Source organism: Manacus candei, unplaced genomic scaffold (genome assembly GCF_025592945.1).
Source record: "Manacus candei isolate 608988 ecotype Guabito, Panama unplaced genomic scaffold, ASM2559294v1 h1tg000002l, whole genome shotgun sequence".
Taxonomy (NCBI): Eukaryota; Metazoa; Chordata; class Aves; order Passeriformes; family Pipridae; genus Manacus; species Manacus candei.
In genome coordinates, this window is record NW_026138050.1 from 11,128,040 (window position 1) to 11,145,736 (window position 17,697).

At 42.9% G+C, this 17,697-nt stretch overlaps 1 long non-coding RNA gene across 1 annotated transcript in view; it reads left to right on the forward strand.

The window, feature by feature from the left end:
- LOC127475548 (uncharacterized) overlaps positions 1-15,946 on the forward strand; it is a 138,271-nt gene extending 122,325 nt beyond the window's left edge. Inside the window, exons 3-5 of the long non-coding RNA XR_007906237.1 lie at positions 12,051-12,241; positions 13,386-13,621; positions 15,347-15,946. This is a non-coding gene — a long non-coding RNA (uncharacterized LOC127475548). The remainder of the gene's footprint in view (positions 1-12,050; positions 12,242-13,385; positions 13,622-15,346) is intronic.
- Positions 15,947-17,697: the final 1,751 nt, after the last annotated feature.

The window sequence follows — 17,697 nt, forward strand, 5'->3', positions numbered from 1 at the left end:
TAACATGCCCTTTTCTCCATCACATGGTCCTCATTTTGTTCACCATTATTTTTAATGGACCAATTTTCTCTCTTGCTTTTCATCCACTGAGTCTTTATTATTATTATCATCATCAAATTCTTTGTGGGCTGCCAGCATTTGATATTCCATTTCACTGATTTAATTATGTCTGTGGCTTGTTCTGGGCCTGATTATTTTTATAGATCTCCAAATCCTCTTCTTTACCAAAATGCTTACATGGGAATCTGTTTGCTCAGTGTTTATATGGTGTTTGGCAAATGTGCTCCTTTGTACTCTGCGTTTGTTCCGGGGGGTGTTTTAGTCTGATCAGATTTTACAGCTTCATCAGCTGAATATGAGCAGACAACTAAGACCACAGTGCCTTCCCACCTGCAGGTAAAAGGATGTTGTGGGCACAGCTGTTTCCAGCTGCTGTTTGCCCCCTGCTCCCTGTGTGATATCAGCCCTTGGGAGCTGACGGCTCAGCCCTGGCTCAGTGGGTGACAGGGTAAAGGAGGAGATATAAGACCCATGCTGTCCCTGAATGTGCAGTAGGGTATGGACTGAGCTTAGTTTAGCTTTTGTACTGTGGAGCATGGAGATGGGGACATGATACAGAGGTATAAACCTGTTTAACATTACTGTCACTGGTGGATGTTACACTGCTTTAAAATTCTGTCTTCTTGGCATCATGACCAGCTTTTGAAACTTGGGCAAGAGATAAAAGAAAAGAGGGTCTCTGAGCTAAGGGGACTTTTTGCTGTCATCTCTGCTATACCTTAAACTACTCCTTACATGAGCTGTTAAGGTTTTCTGCCTGTCTCCGTGCTCTAGGAATGACACATCAGGAATCCTCACTGGCACTACTTTGAAATCTCTTCCTACAGCTTTCATCATGTTTTTCCAGTCAGCTCCCCAAAAAGCTCATCTTTATATGATCCAGAATATTTGACTTATCCCTCCCCAGCACCTCAGTGGCTGGTCCCTCAGTTCTCGTTCCTCCAGCAAACCAGGCCAGCCACGTGCTGTCAAGAAAGATCTTGTAGCTGTTATTCCTTCAGAGAACTTCAGCCCAGATTTTGCTTTGTGCTGACTGGCCTCCTCTAATTGCAGTCACCTTAGCAGTGATGACATACACACACATGTGCACACACTGTAGTTGCATGAGTTTCTTGGATCTATTATTATCAAGAGTCCATAAATAACTGCTTCTAATGCACTGGACTGAAGAAAGTAATTGCTATTTAAATGGATAATTTATTGTGTGCTAATTAAATACCCCATAGGTGAGAACATATTAATGGAAAGTAACTTAATAAGCAGGTTTTTAATAATTATCAGTTGCTAGAAAAGCATCTGATGCAGAAGCCATGTAGTGACAAGCTCTAATTGATGTTTTTAAAGTATATTTATTGTGCATAAATAGCTATATATCTCTTTCCCTGTCTCTCATATGCATGGCTTCCCAGCTGGAGGCCTTGTTCTGTTTTATTTTAGTATATTCTTCGCTGCTTTGGAAACTTCTCTCACTCATGCTTGTGAAATAGTCTCAGTTACAGCAGCACAAAGCAGGATATGAGCAGAGGTAGGGAGCTGCTGGCTTCTCCAGAAGGAAAAGTTCTAGTTTTAACTTCAGTTGACTACCCAGCTTTAGGTTTTGTGACAGTATCAGGTTCAAGGCCAACAGAAGTCTTGTTTTCTACACGGTTGGGTTTACAGCGTGAGCCAGAGAAACCCTTGGAAATCAGCTTCCTCCAGTGAAACCAAAGTGGCAGGGCAGGGTGTCTCTTTTGCAGACATCCTTACAGTCACAGAGGCACACAAATGGTTCCTATTGTGTCACATCTCAGAAGAGAAAGTTTATAACTGAGGTTCTCTTGGACGCCTGGACATTGCCCCGCTCCTGGTGATGGTACGTGAGCAGAGCTGGGAACCCCTCCAACAGAGAGCTGCTCATGTGGGAAGTGTGCAAGGTGCCAGCTGTTCTCCTGGAGTGAAATGATTGTGCAGAAAAAAAGTGATAAACTGGAATGTCCATTGTTAATGACTTTTATTTGCAGTGGAGGAATCTGAGGAAAGGGAGCTGGACTGGGGATGTTCTTCAGGCGGTGCAGGATTGTGCTGACTGGGATTGAATAAAATACCCTGGAAAGGGGTTTGAATTGGGAACAAGTAGTATCAGATTTAAGGACTGGGGGAGTAGACAGCTGATTTTCTCTCCTGGCAAAAATATTATGGGAAAGCCTGTTCTGACCTTTCCTTAGCACTTACTTGCTGTTCTTCTTCACACATCTTCACTTCGCTGTAATTCACTGGTGTCTTTTGCCATCACTGGGCAACAACTGTTCTTATTTTTTTTTTGTGAATTCAAAGAAAGATCTTCTCAGACTAAAATAAGTGGTGGACAGGAAATGGATCTGTTGGTAGCTCTGCTGGGATGGGGGATAGCCTTTGAAAAGTCACTGCACTTGCCTGGATCTCTTTTTTTCCCATCCGTAAGATGGAGTTAACTATGCACATTTCCTTCATGAATACCATTTGGTATTTTCTGATGAAAACTCCCATATATGTTATAAGTGTTAATCATTTTTGTCACTCAGGCACTGACTTAGGAATTTCTGGAGTACTCCCACATGTTGAGAATCACACTTATCTTAAGGAAGAGAATATTAAATCCCGGTGCTGAACCTGGCTAATTTGACAATGACACATTTTTCCGGGATAATGCTTCAAATCTTATATAAGAAAATGAATTGCATTTATATCTAGAAGGAACTATAGATCATATGATTTTACCTGCTTCAGTCCAGCATTCCTGCATTTAGGGAAGCATTCTATATATGGTTATGGTAGGTTTTCCAGGGAAACATCATATCTTCCCGTTCTGTTGGTCCTTTGTACCAATGGTTAATCACCTGTTGACTTATCTCAAAATTCTTGTTTCCTGGTGTTTTTTCTTTTTGCAGGAAAAAAGTTAAATTACTGAAGAGGTTTTCTTTTTTCTTTCTTTTTGGGGGGTGGAACTTAAGGGTCAAGTGTGTGGTTGAGTCAAAAGTCTAACAACCCTTCAGTCTTACAACTCCTTGGTTCCTGTTGCTGAAAGAAGATGCCCATAATTATTTAATTAAGAAAGTTGTTGAGGTAAGGCCTCAGGGATTTGATCTAATTAAGATGGTGTTTATTCAGTAAAGAAGCAAGTGCTTTAACTGCACGTACTATCCCAATGAATTATCCAGCTTGACTTTTGAAGAGTCACTATTAAGTGGAAAGAAGAAATCATGGCATGGCAACAGAGCAAGCTTGAATGCTTCTATCATAATCTGCTCAGTCATACAAGATAATTAAATTTTAATCTATGTGTGGGATTCAGAGGGCACATTCAGAAAGTCCACCTTCAGTCCAGGTTTTATTAACCAATGGAGAAACTTCTGAAGGTCTCAAAATAGCAGTCAGTGAGCAGAAAGCCACCTTAGGGCAAGAATGAGGAACCAGTGGGCAAAATCTGACACTCAGAGCACTGGATGTAGCCTGAATTGTCAGAGAAAAGAAAACAGTAAGGCCAGATTTGAAGAAGCAGCAAATTTCTTTTATGCAAGCAGCTAATAGGGCTTGGAAAAATTGATATGCTTTCAAATGGTGACTATTTCTGCAGAGCTGGCAAACTATAAACTTCAAGTTTAGACCAACCTGTGAGCAAATTACTCTAGTGTTTAACTTATGATAATCACCTGGACAATTAGGTAGAAAAAAAGGTTAGCTCCTTAGGCATAGAGGAGCATCTGGGGATGCCAAAATAGGTCATTAGCTAATGAGCCCTGCAGGCCCAGGAGAGGGAAGGAGAAGCCTGGGGAGAGCTGTTGGTAAAGGGCAGGTGGGAAAGCTGTACCACCAAACCACTGCCTCTGCTGGCTCCATGGGTTTTACTGCCTGGGAGAGTGCTGAGTTTCAGTTCCCAGGTATTTGATTAGTCTTCTTTGGGGAGACTGGTAGATTAGGAGTCAGAGAATTAATTGGCAGACCTTCAGCTAATTGTAAGCAAGAAAGCAGGAAAGCAATCCCTGAAAACCACAGTGGAGATTGATTAATTCAGAAACGTCTCATCACAGAATATGAAGAACACTTTCCCCCTTTCCTCTCAGCTGCAGATTCCTACTTGAGGTGTTAGGGAAGAAACTGTAAACTTGTCTGAACTACAAGCAAAACTGTACACTGCCCCCAAAAATGAGAAAGGAAGTATTTTTCATGCTTATACATTATATAACACATAAGCATATATCATTTAAAGGGACATTAGTAACTTCCCTTGTTTCCTTATTTTGGAGGTGATGCACTAAAAGGGAAAATGCCACTACTGCAGTTTTCTTCTTACATAAAGCAGATTTGTGTCCACAGTGCCTGTGCTCAGGTCTGGCGCACTGGAGCAGCAAATCCTCCTCACCCACAAGTAGATTTCTTTGCTTTCCCTTGAAGGCCATTGCAGAAAGTTCTTGGGCAGGGTGGCCAAGCAGGAAAAGGTGGCACAAAGGGAGCCTGGTGGGCTGCAGTCACAGTTTCTTTCAGTTGCCTTGGCTGGAACAAAGTGGAGGCCGTTTGCACAGGTCCTTTGTTCAATGCTGAATCACTTCTAGAAAGCAGGCAAAACTGCTCTCACTCAGGAGAGGTGTGTTAGTGCAGGCAGGCAGGGCACACATCCACCCTACTCCTGGTTTACATATCTCTGAAATATCCTTAAAATGCAGGGGAAATTAAAAAATTGGTGTCATGGAAGGTCTGGTTTGGCAGCTGAAACCCAACCCATCCTGTCACACAAAGGTCTAGTGACTTGTCTCTCATAGTCTGGAACTTGAAGCAGTAGGCTAATGGGAGATGCTGGGAAGGAACCACCTTGTAAGGAGATGGTCATGGAAATGAACCATCCACAAGGGGCAGAAAAGTTTTATTGCAGCTGCTAAAATTAGGAAACATATGACATCCTTGTATACCAGGTATTTTAATAGTGTGATTGACTATTTACACAGATTTTTTCAAACCACTTCCAAAAGATCTTGCAATATATTTTCCAAATCACTCTCCAAAGAAAATTTTTTTTCCATTTTTTATTTTATTTTCTGATGCCTCAGGGTTGTTTGCCTCTCGTGATACCGCTTAAAGGAAAGAATTTGCAGCTTCCCTGGGTGTTGTAAGTACAAGTACACATTCAGAAATGATCCTCACTAGGAGACTTTCAGTTGTAATTTATTTCTGACCTTCGGTGTGAATCTACCTCAAGAACTTTTTCCAAGAGCTGTGTACCTCCTATGAGTCCCTATTTGTATCCAAAGAAAGGGCTGTAGTTCTTCACCAAGTGCCCTACAATTCCTTTGGAAATTACAAGTCTAAGTGTTATTTCTCCAGCAGGAAGGTGGGCTCTGGGTAACTGCACTGACAGTGAGTGGCTCATTAAAGTGACCAAATTTGGGAATCCTTCCCCAGGGGAGGGGAGCAGTGACCTCCTGGGGGCTGCACACCTCTTGCATGCTGGCCATCCTCAGGTCATGCCTGCATTTGCTTGCTCAGGTGGAAAAGAGAGAGCTGGAAAGCTCTCCAAATGGGATGGCACGTCTCCATGTGGTTCCTTTTTATCTGTGTGACTTCAAACAAGCACTCCTGGCAATGCCATCAGCACACCTGAGGTCGGAGCTGTTTGTCTGCTGCCAGGCTCTGAGCCCCTGTGGTAGGATCCTGGCATACATGTTCCTCAGGCATGGAGAGAGATAATAATAGATGTGAGTCTTACAGAAATAAAGCTAATACTGAGGCTTGCTGCTTTCTTTTCTGTATGCTTTTGGATTTAAACGTTATGATTGTCCCCCTGGAGAGGGGAAAACACTCTTCCTGTTCAGCACCATGAGGTGTTTGTCCCAGCCACAGGTCTCTGCACCCGGGGAAGGACGCAGGGCTGCAGCACCTGCAGCAGGAGCACCACGAGCTGTGTTGAACTGAGCAGTGAGAAGGTAGCCATGAATTTAGCTATGGAAGTTTTGGCTTTCTGGTAAGCCAGGATCTCTTATCATTGTTTTATCATATTTTTTTGAGCTTCATATTTAATTCAGGTCAAATCTAAACTACTAAACAGAACTGTTATGCAGCACACATATCAGATAAATGAAGTGTGGGTTTAGCACAGCTCTGACCTAGTTACTTCATGCAATGTTTTGTAAAAGTAAAAATTGAAATCTTTTATCTGAACACGAAATGAGTCTTTGTTCCCCTGCCTATTGCAGCACTTTGCATATATTTGGTTTCAAAGACTGATTAAATTTGCCATTCTGAATCTTTCACTTGAGAAAGGCTTGTCTTTGCTGGTAACCCAACCCAACAGTGTATTGGCAAAAAGGTTGTCTGCCATCAGAGGCACACAGAGCGATCTTGACACATCAGATGGCAGAAAGACAGGACCAGAGTTGGTAAATATTAATCAACATTAAAAATAGCTGGATGTTTTTAAAAAGAGTAATTCTATTTTTGTTACTGTTCTCAAAAATTAAAAAAGAAGATATTGGAGAGAGGCAAACCAGGCTAATAAATGCCAAGATGTTTGAAGGACTCGCAAAACACAGATGTGCTTTTCTAATCTTTCTGAAATAAATACTTTTTCCTTACCATCTCTATAAAGATTTTGAGTCTGATAGAGAAAGGGAAAAATATAATTAAAAATTCTTTAGTTTCTTTAAATTTCAATTTATATTATTTTTAAAAATGGATTCCCTTTGAATTATTAAGAAATCCATAAGACAGCTACGGGATTTTTTCAAGTTTGTAATCAAACATGGTTTTCAGTACTTAATTTTCATTATTTTTGATTTTAGAAATCCTGACAAGTTCTGATTATGATTAAAATGGGAAAAGTGAACGTAGAATGAAAATGATGAAAAACAAAATAGAATGTTCTGCATTCAACCCCCCACTGAGCTATCGAGAAAATTAATGTTTAATTAAACTCCTGATTTTAGAGAAATAGCTGGGGTTTTGTTATAAAAAGATTGTAACAAATTGTCAAATAGCTGTGTATTAATAAGTGCTGCATGGCAGTTACAGGGCAGATTCCACCAAGAGAGCTCAGTGCTGCTCATTACTGCTTGGCAGGGAAAATGTTGATGTTCTAATTTGAGAAACGCTGTGTAATTTGTAACAATGCAAATGTCCAGTAGTTGTACTAAGAAGTAATATCCATTGGAGCTGGAATGAAGCGCTGAGACAGGTGGAGGGGATGAGGATTCAGTCATTCCCATCAGGTGAGTCACTGGGATTCTGCACCCATGGCAGAAACACCTGTAGCTCTGCAGGACACCAGCGTGTACCAGTGCAATTTAATACTTCCCACAGTTTCCATTCCATGCCTTCTGCTTGGCCTGCCTCTTCCCTCTCTTCTTTTTTAACTCTTCTTGCCACTCTCCTCCATTTCTGTTTTGTGTTTCCTGCTTCTTCCTGACATCCTCGAAAATGTAATGCTTGTTACTCCAGTGTATCGAGCACTCAAACCTGAAACCACGCCATGGTTCGTCGCTTTTATCTATTATTTATCAGGAAGGCTTTTGAAAGCAATGATCACTGCTAGACATAAAGACTGGATAGCTCACAAGACAGCACAGCTCAGACACGTGCCAGCTCAGGAATACTGCGGTGGCAGAACAGCCACGTCACAAGTGGAAGAGGGAAAAGCAGCTTATGGAAAGTGTAAACTGCATGAACTCTGCCCTGGGCCTGTGCTCTGTGATCCACAGGAACTGCAGGCTGTGGAAGGGGCTCATTGTTTTTCCTTTAAAAGCTGAAGGGAGAAAGGATCAAAAATCTTCATTAATGACATTCAAGTCAGTAGTGCAGGGTTATTTCTGTGGTATAAGTCAAATTTATCCAGATTTACCTACTTCCTGAAACTTTAGGTAAGGAGGACAGTAAATAAGTAGCTCATGAGAAATTGCTGCTCGTGCTAGTTTAGACTGGGACTGGCCCTTACAAAGATGTGGTCTCCTGAAGAAGATCAGAACCCTGCCTTGGACGGTACATCGTAGTTCCTGCCCCCCTCTAATTCCCAGGAGCCAGTACCAAAATGCAGCTGTGACCACCATCCTTATTCCTAACACTGGCTTTATCACCTGCTGTCATGGGTGATAACAGACCTTGGAGGGGAATCCCCCAAAAATTTGTCCTTTCCTGAGCTTTCTTCCTTGTGTATGGAGTTATAAAAACTCAACCCAACCAACAGCAACCAGAGATGGGTGAAATGTTGACTGTGAGGGGTTCATCACTTGAAATGTGGAACAATTCTCTCCAACTCTTTGCCTTACCAAACTGCTCTTAAACTTTGCTGCCATAATTCCTTCTTATTTTGAACATGGCAGAACTTTGCAGAGAATACAGAAATTCCTAAGAGGTCCCTTCAAATCCAGTTTTATTTGAACACTAAATCTCAGTAGAACCCAGATTATCTGAACTACTTTTCCTTGGCTTCATCCTCATACTTCTTTCTCTAACTCAGAGATGTGTCCAACTTGGATATGGAAAGGAAATAAAGAATAAGGGCAGACTGGGAGACTACTTTGTTGAGATTCTATTTTGGCTTCTAGCATTTGTGGCTAATACTAGGAAATTAGTCAAGTTGGATTTTTACACTTCATGTGTGATTATGCTGGGCATAATTCAGCTGTCACTCATGCAAAAATAAATACTGAAACTAATGGAGTTATATGAAAATAAAACTGATGTAAATGAGGAGAGAATCAGCCCCCCTGTGGATATGAGATCAGATTACTACCACACTCTTATTTATACTAAAACTCCTTTATGCCTCTGACAGTCAAAAGTGGTTTTAAATTGGTGGAATAGTGATATCCACTCCATGTAAGAAGCCTTTGTGCTTTATGAGGAGTGGTGAAGGCTTTATTGTAAGTGTGAATGGACTCCCCTGTTAACAGAGGCGAAGTGTTGAGAGGAATACGGGAAGACGTGGCAGCTCCTGGCACCACGACAGCCCTCCCGACTCCACTACTCCCTTCCTGCCTCAGACCAAGCACTTGTACCACAGGCTGGGCTCAACAGGCTGTTAAAACAGTGAAATGCCTCCTCTGTTCTGGACTAGGGAGCAGTGTCCACCTTGCATCGTTCAGTGCATGGCAGGAGGGACAGAGTGGGAGCGAACCTAAAGCACACAATCAGGGTACTGAACCAGATTTAATGCATTCTTCAAATGGAGGCATCCATGAGCTGTTAGACAACAAGGTTTGCTGTGCCCCAGGTCTGCTCAGGGCCTGATGAGAATGAAAGGCAGAGCAGGGGAGAGGCTCTTGCTGGAGCACCGGGAGTCTCAGCTGCTCAAAAGTAGACCTTGTGATTTTTCTTGGCAAGAAGCTATATAATCAGGTTTCTTTTAAAATCTTCCAGATCCTTCTTTGATTCTGTGTATGAAACTACCTAACTTTGGATAACATGTGCTGCTATGATGAGTCTTGAAGTTTAATGGCAAAATAAACCGTCAGATAAGGAAACAATAAATCCTGCCACCTTAAAAGTGTCTGAATGAAGAGCTGAAATGGTTCCTTGCCTCCAAGAGGAGCAGTCTCAAAAGGAGCAGCAGGTTAGATGGCAGTCATGGTCTTTCCCAGAGGATCACAGTGATGGTTTGTATTCAGTGTATTGGGAATGAATGCAAGTTAGGAGTGAAATGCTTGAAGGTGCTGAGTTGTTTGCTGTCACCTTGAGGCACCTTTCTAGCCCCGTGAGATCACTGCAGTAGATAACTCAGGTGCACACTCGTGGGCTGGGAGATAAGCTGTGGCTCCAGGTGATTTATTTGCACAGGCAGAGCAACTGTTCCTGTGCTGCTTCAGGAGCTCACCTAATAAAGGTTGGCATTTTAAGCACTGCACATCAAAATTGCTTAAGTATGAGACAGGCAGCGAAAAATGAAAATTGGATAAACACATGTGACTCCATAGACATTTGAGGCATAATTAGATGTAGTATTTTAATGATCTCTTTACAGAGAATGTAGAAAAAGCAGCTTGTTTACACATTGAGTTCAGCATTAAGAGCTGTGCTGTGATTTGTTCTCTGGAAATGCAGTGCTGCCTGCCTCTGATTTTATAATCTGTTGACTAAACTCATGGACTGTCAAGTACGTTTCAAGATTATCCGTGTTTGGCTGTCGGATTATATTTTTTAGGGAACACAGCTTCTGTTTATTCTTAACTCTGCTGCTGATTTTCCCAGGTTTCTGCCATATGCTACACGTCACAGATGAGTATTTTGCTGTCTTAAAATTTGACAACTCTGTATCCAGTTTAATAGTTCTGTCATCTCAGCATTGTCATTAGCACTGAATTACAACAGAGGATATTTAAGCACCAGATTATGGCACCCAATATCTGTTAAAATAACAAATAACAAGGGCAGACATTTTAAGAAGAGTCAGTAATACTTAAAAAACATCAGTCAGTCAACAAAGTCATAAACACTGATTTAGTGACTAATTAAACAAAGTTTGCTGAATGGTTATGCCTACCTAGCTAAACTGCAGTTTTATGCATCTGCCTCACTGTGGGCTTTATGCATAAATCACACACACTGACAAAACTCTGTTGAAAAAGATGTATAGACAATATATTTAATGAACAGTTTTGAGAGTCTGAAGATTAAAAACAGCAGAAGATTTGTAAACCCATATTCAGAAAATATGCAGATATCTTCTTGTGCATAAATTATACATTAGCTGGCTCTCTAATATAGTTTATGCAAAATAGAGATAATATGTAGTACTGTGCAAGGTTAATATTGATCAGCTCTTTTGAAGCCACATTCTTGCCCTGCTGAAGGTAAACACTCTCCTTAGATTCAGAAAAACAGAGAAAATAAATAGGTAGTTAGATAAGTACTATGAAAAACACAGCCTTTTAAACTCTAGTCAAATAAATGCATACTGCTAAATGATAGCAGCCATTTAGTGCTACCATTTCCCTGCTATAATATCAAAGCAGTGAAATTTGAATCCTTTTAAAAACAGGGATTATTTATGGGCCTGAAATTACACACTTTATTGGATTAGAGACACGATTCCAAATATGAACCTGATTTGAACAATAATTGCAAGTTCCTTCTTATTGGAACCGCAGCCTTGTTTTTTCTGCTGGTTTGCTTCCAGCATTTTTTCCCCCTTTTTTATAAACATTTTTCTTTTAACATCTCTCAAGTACTTCAACCAGGAACAACCCAAAAACAGTAAGGAAAAGAGTTTCAATCAGCAGATGGGAATTTGTGGTCCTTTATCCTTCTAAACACTGCAACCCAAACCCAAGCATCAGCAGCCAGAGCTATTTTTTCTTTTTTTTTTTTTTCACACTGTGATTTTTAACCAGCCCTAAACATTTAACTCATGTAAATGAACATTTTTCTCATGGAAGCAGTTCTTCTGTTGTGTTCAAGTTATTAACTTTGCTTTACCTTTGCTTGGGAGGATTTATCTGCCCATTGCTCACAGGCTGCTGGGAGATGTCCAGCCTCTTCCTTCATGGCAAGGTTGTGCTGATTAGAAAACTTGCAACAAATGGAAAAATCTTGCACACAGTCTTTATCTAATCAACTTCAACATGGCTCTTCCCTAACTTTGCAAATTAAATCTAAATATTAGTTCACTCTTTAGGTTTTCAGGTCACACTCAGCACCGTAGCCTGCTTTATGCTGAGCATAATTACCCCAATATAATGTGGGAACAGAGGAGGGAAAAACAAGAGCAAGAAAGCAACATCAGTGTTCAGTGTTGCTGCAGTTTCCCATCCTCTGGGCAGGGATGGGCTTATTAACTGCAAAATCCAGTCTGGAGCCCACTGGCATTTCACGTGAGACAGAGCTGGAGATGGCAGCACAGTGGGACAATATATTTGCAATTAGCAAATATTTTAATGTGCACTGGCATGTCCTTTAATCAGCTGCTCTCCCAGCCTTTTCCCGTTTACTTTTCTGTGGAGAAGGTTTGCTCTTGTGAGAAGGTTTCTCTGAGCAGATTTTTCTGTTGGCAGGAAGGTGATGGAACAGCAGCTTCTGCCTGTGTTCAAACCTCAAGGATGTGGGCACTGGCAAACATTGCACCTCCCAAGCCAGCCCTTACAAAGTGTCCATACCCAGGCCAGCACGGGGGACAAGATTCTGTGACTGAGACAACCCCAGCTTTGTAGCAACCAAGGAGCACAGAATCTCTTGTGAGGAGGATGTGAGTATGAGAATGTGAATCTCTTCAACTCTTTCTCTGCTGCACTGTGCTGGCATATAAGTGAAATGAAAACATTGTTGCTAATCAAGTCCACTTCTGAATAGTTCACAGACAATAAAGCATCTGTGTACTATAATAAAAAAACTTGTAGCTGGGTGAAAATTATAAACTTGCAATCTTGAATTAAATAATATCCCACTTCCTATAAACTGCGTGACTGGGAAAAAACATGCAGCTGTTTTCTGGCCTCCTCTAACCCCACACTCCAGGGATTAGACCCAAGAAGGGATAATGGAGGGATAAAACGGGCAGTGGCCTATCTCCATGAGTTACCTTTCCTGGTGTGGCTCCTACTGGGGCTTCAAGGTCCCAGTGAAAGCCACAGGGAGTGATTCTTCTTCCCAATTCATTTTTCTGTGTAGCTTTCCAGCCTGCTGCTTTCCCTGTACCAGGACAGGCTGCACACTTTATTGATAAAGCTGCCTGGTTTTCTCTTTCAGTGACATCCTTCATTTGAATGTGTATCTGTTTTGCTGAATCAGCTGTGTATTGAAATGCTGGAGGGTTCAGCTGCTCTTCTCTTTGAGCTGCATATTTGGTTTAATCCTCTTGTGATTTTTTGCTTGCTCATCTGGCTACTACTTTAGCCAAGTAATTCTGGGGGGTGGAGGGCTTGCACTGCCAATTTCATTTCTGACTGGGAAACATATTGTATAAAATGAGTTCAGTCATTCACAGCTGCAACTGCATATTGTTGGAGTTAAATGCCTTTTACAAGAAAAAATACAAGATTTACTTAATTTCCAGTGTTGGAGACCCAGTGTTGGGAATATGGGAGCAGTTCTCAACCTGGAAGCTAAACATAAGTAATCAGGAACATCTGAAGCCGTGGAGGGGAGGTGGGTGGGTGAATGGGAGGTAGTGGGAAGGAGGGAGGGTGCCATTTTAAATTGAGATTTAAGAAGATCTGCTCATTCTCTCTTCAGCATCTGTGGAAGTTGGGAAGCAAAGTGCACAGCCCAGCAAAGGAGCACGGGTGCGAGTTCAATTGTGTTTCAAGCAAACACCGTATTTCTATGGCAGTAAATCCCCTCAGAATTAAAACTGGAGTCACAGACAGTTCTATATATTTATTTATTTTCAGTGGATAGAGATCCCAGACCTTAAGGAATGTGTTGCAATGCAGACTCAGAAATGCTAGCTGCCCAAATCCCAATGAATCCTAGCTGCAGAAACCACTGTTTCTCCAGCATCATCTCTCTTTTGGCATCGAGCTCGTGTTTGAGACCTTTCAAATGCTGCAGAAGATGCTTCTTGCTCAAGAAAAAATTATCTCATCTCTTGGGAGGGAACAGACTGGAAGTTGCAGCTCACAAACTGGTAAGTGATAGCCCAGACCTCGGGGAGAAGAGTGAGCTCCTTTGCCAGCAAAGATCTGATACTGCAGCTCAGTGCTGGTCTTAAAGTAGTGTCCATCCACCTTCCTCATCCTTGTCTTTTTGGACATCAGGCAATGCCTGAAGGCACTTGAAACCAGCACTGTCTTCCACAAATCTTCAATGTTTGATGTACCCTCCAGGGAGAGCCAGGGGTTTCTGTATGGAGCACAGCTACAGGGAACGACTCAAGGGCACATTAAGCTGGATATAAAGTACCATATGGATAGACTTAGCATATTCATTCCTAAATCTGCTTTAATGTCTACCTTGTCTCCAGCTGCTCATCCTATAGACTCACCTAGAAAGTGCCTGAAGCCACAAGGATTAAACAGAGAACTGCCTGACTGGAACTAGACAGGAGACCAACCTCCAGCCAGGCTTCTTGGCTGGAAAAGTCTCTCCTCCTCCTCTGGCTTCACAGCTGCCTGCAGCCAGAGGGGCCCTGCTGTGCCTGGGCTGTGCAGGGTGCAGGGGGCACACACTGAAACCCTGTGCAGGATGCAGAGGGCACACACTCAAACCCTGTGCAGGATGCAGAGGGCACACACTGAAACCCTGTGCAGGGTGCAGAGGGCACACACTGAAACCCTGTGCAGGGTGCAGAGGGCACACACTCAAACCCAGCTGCCAGCACTGGCTGCACCGCCCCATGAGCTGCTCCCAGCTGGGCTGTGGGGATCCCTGTGTCTGGGTGCTCCTGGCAGGGCTCCCCCATGGCACGACCAGGAGCTCACAGGAGTATTTTTAACTTGCCTACTAAACCCTTTCCACTTTCTGGAGTGGGGAGACATCAAAAATTTACAGGAGCTTTCTCACTGACACAGTGAAATAACCCCCAACACAGCTGCTCCCTCTTAACTCTGGAGAAAAGGTTTGTGTAAGTGGTGCCCTTGGGGGTCAGGCAACATGGCTAGCGTGTTCCCCCATTTCAGTTCTTTTTTATGCCTTTTTTTTTATTTCCTGAACGCAGTTTAGGTCTGTATATATAACCAAAACTCTCAAAGACTTTCCTTAATCTCTTACTGTTTCTGATTATCACTTATTCTTATGGTATTGTTTCTGCCAAACCATTTACTTGTGGTATTTTGAAAATGAACATGATAAGAGAGAAATGTTATCAGCAAATCTTGTGGTTTCTCAGTAGAACTAAGTAAGATTGGTAGCTGTAAAAAAATACTTCTGGGAGGTTCCTCACACAAAGCTTTTTTTGGTACTCCTTGTACAGTTCTTAAAGGATTCCAGTGCAGACTGACGACTGCAATGGCAACTCAGTGGAATTTATATCAGTGTCTACACCTGCCTCTTCTGTTCGAGTGGTGGCAGGCCTGTGAAATCATTATTAGAAATTCTGTGATCCCCTTCATCTAGGCTCTGCATTTAATAGGAAAATTAAACAAAACTCAAAACAATGCAAAAAAATATATCAATTATTAGGGAAAAGGACAAAGTTGCAGTGAAGTTTAGCAAGAGACAGACATTCAGTGCTGGTGAGCAGAATGGGTATAAATGATGTTTATGGTCCCTGTTGCAGTACCCAGCTCTCATAGCCCTTACCCTTACAGGGAAGATCCTCTGCACTTCCTTACCATTATATCCTTTTCAAAAAAGTGTCATTCTTTGTGCCCACATTTCTATTTCCTAGTTACATTTTCTGTTATTTCAATAGTGTTGCATTTTAAAAACACCCTCCCCCGAGGCCTGGGGCAGACGCGGTGCAGGAGGGAGCTCCCCTCGCTGAGAGGACAAAGGCTGCTGGAGAGGATCGTGGGGTGGCTGGCCCAGCACTCGCCGTGTCCCGAGGATGGCTTTGCCTTTTGCGAGCAGCCCGAGGAGATTAGAGCAGCCCGACTGCTGCAATCAGCCCTCCGGAGACCTCTGCTCCCCGGAGCTGAGCTGCAACCAGCATCTGGCCCCACCGTGACCTTGGTCTACTGGAATGACATTGGACTGAAGGACTTTTTAATTTTCTCTCTCTTTTTCCCCTCCCCTTTTCTTTGTTCCCTTTCCCTCCCTGCCCCCCTCTTCCCCCTATTTTTTGTCGTGTATTTCGGACTGCTGTGGATTAGAGAGTCTCTGTTGTAAAGGAGAGGGGCTCAGATGTTATCAGGGTTATCAGTTCGTCTGTAAGTGATGCTTTACAGCCAGGCAGCCTGGAGCTGAGCAACTGTGCCATCGTCAGGCTCGGATCAGCAGCACAAAGTCGGGGAGACGTCGCAGGAGCTCTGAGCGGCCCGGAGAGGCACAGCGGCTCCTCGCTGCGGGCACCGTGCCACGGAGATACTGTAAGAATTTGTAGCTATCACAGAAAGTTTCCCTGTGAGAAATTTCCTACAGAGTCCTGGAATTTATTTTTTTTTTCTTTAATCAAAACTGAGGAAAAAAAATAAATCTGAAGGGAAAGGCTATTATTGCAGTTCATGAGCTGACATTTTATCTGAAGGCAAGAGAGATAAAGAAAAGCATTAGAGAAAAATCACCCAGGGAAGTTTGAGCTGGCCTTGGCAAACACTTCTAAATATTTACAGGAGACTTCTGCAGATCAGCTACTGCTTAGATCTACAGTCCTCCCAGTGCAGGAATTAAAACACAGGTTGGATAATCAAGGTCACTGAACACATACCATTTTATTTCCTGGGCCAAGGAAGCTACCTAGGGAAAGAGATAAAGCTGAACCAAAAGTGTTCATAAAGCATGAACTGAACCTGCAGCAATCCTTCAGAGCTTAAAAAGTTCTCTCCTCTGAGAAGAGAGGGGCCCTCACTTTAAAGTCCTGTTGTCTGTACTTCCCCTCCACCCCAAAAATGTGTTGAAGAGGCAAAGCTGTCCTGTCCAGAAGCTTAGTTAAGACATTGGGCTGACCAAGAAATGTACCTATAGCAGCACAGAGACTCAGCCCAGCACACACAGTCTGAAGGATTTATGCAGTTATAAACATTTATGTAAAGAATGATAAAAATGAGCTAATTGCAGGAAAGTTCATGTTTTCTACATATTTAATAGATGGGCTCTTTCCTAGCTCATGCCTATGGAGAACCCAGGGCTCCAGTGTCCCGGGTATGATGCAGCTATAAAACCTCACTGCCATTCAATCCCAGTGCCCCTCACACACACTTTGGTTTGTAGGAGTTATCTGTGGCAAAGGCTTGGAGCACAGCACTCAGGGGCTGCTGCTGCTTTTAGGCAGTGCAGTGGCAGCATGTTTTCCTTGTGCTGCTCATTGAGCACTGCAGTGTTGGCACACAGATCACAGGGATGTTTAAATCCTGCTATTACAGAGACAGTCCAAGTGCCCAAATAGCCAAGGGGGGCAAGGGACCCAACAAAAGCAGGCAAATTACCTGTCCCATGCACTCCCCACACAGGTGATGTTTGATTCCCCTCCAGCACACTGGGATGGCACGAGAGCAAGAGCATGGGAGAGCAGAGCAGAGGAGGGTCTCCCACAGCCCCTCCACCTGCTGCCAACTGAAGCAGCTTGAGACAAGCTTTGGGGTGACCTTGTTCTGCTGCTCAGCTCAGACCTCGAGGGCAGCACTGAAAGCCCCTGTCATCGTGCTGGTCACTTGTCAAGCAGCAGAGTTCACCTTTGAAGGCCAGTTGTAAATGCTCGGGTTCTGCTGCAGTTCCCTCCCCTGTGCCCCTCTCCTGGACACACATTGAGGTGTGACTGTTCTGCAACACTAAATATAAGTATAGAGACAAGAATCAATGTCACCAGGAACGTCCTTGACCACCATCAGGCTTTCCTTCCATGGTCAGTACTAGTTGCAGGCAGTTTGGGATTAGAGAGAAGGATTTATGATTTGGTCTGATCATAACAAACTCAAAATTCAGGAGATGGGAAAAATAATGATTTCTCTGAATAGTCACCTTGTACTAGAGACATAAGAACTGAGGGACTGAGGTAGGTGAGCTGGGTGATCCCTCTCCCAGAGCATTCCTGCACTCAAGCAGCTGCAGCTGCTGGAGGTGTTGCTGGTGCTTTGCATGTAGGGCTTATGTGTAAATAGGATTGCC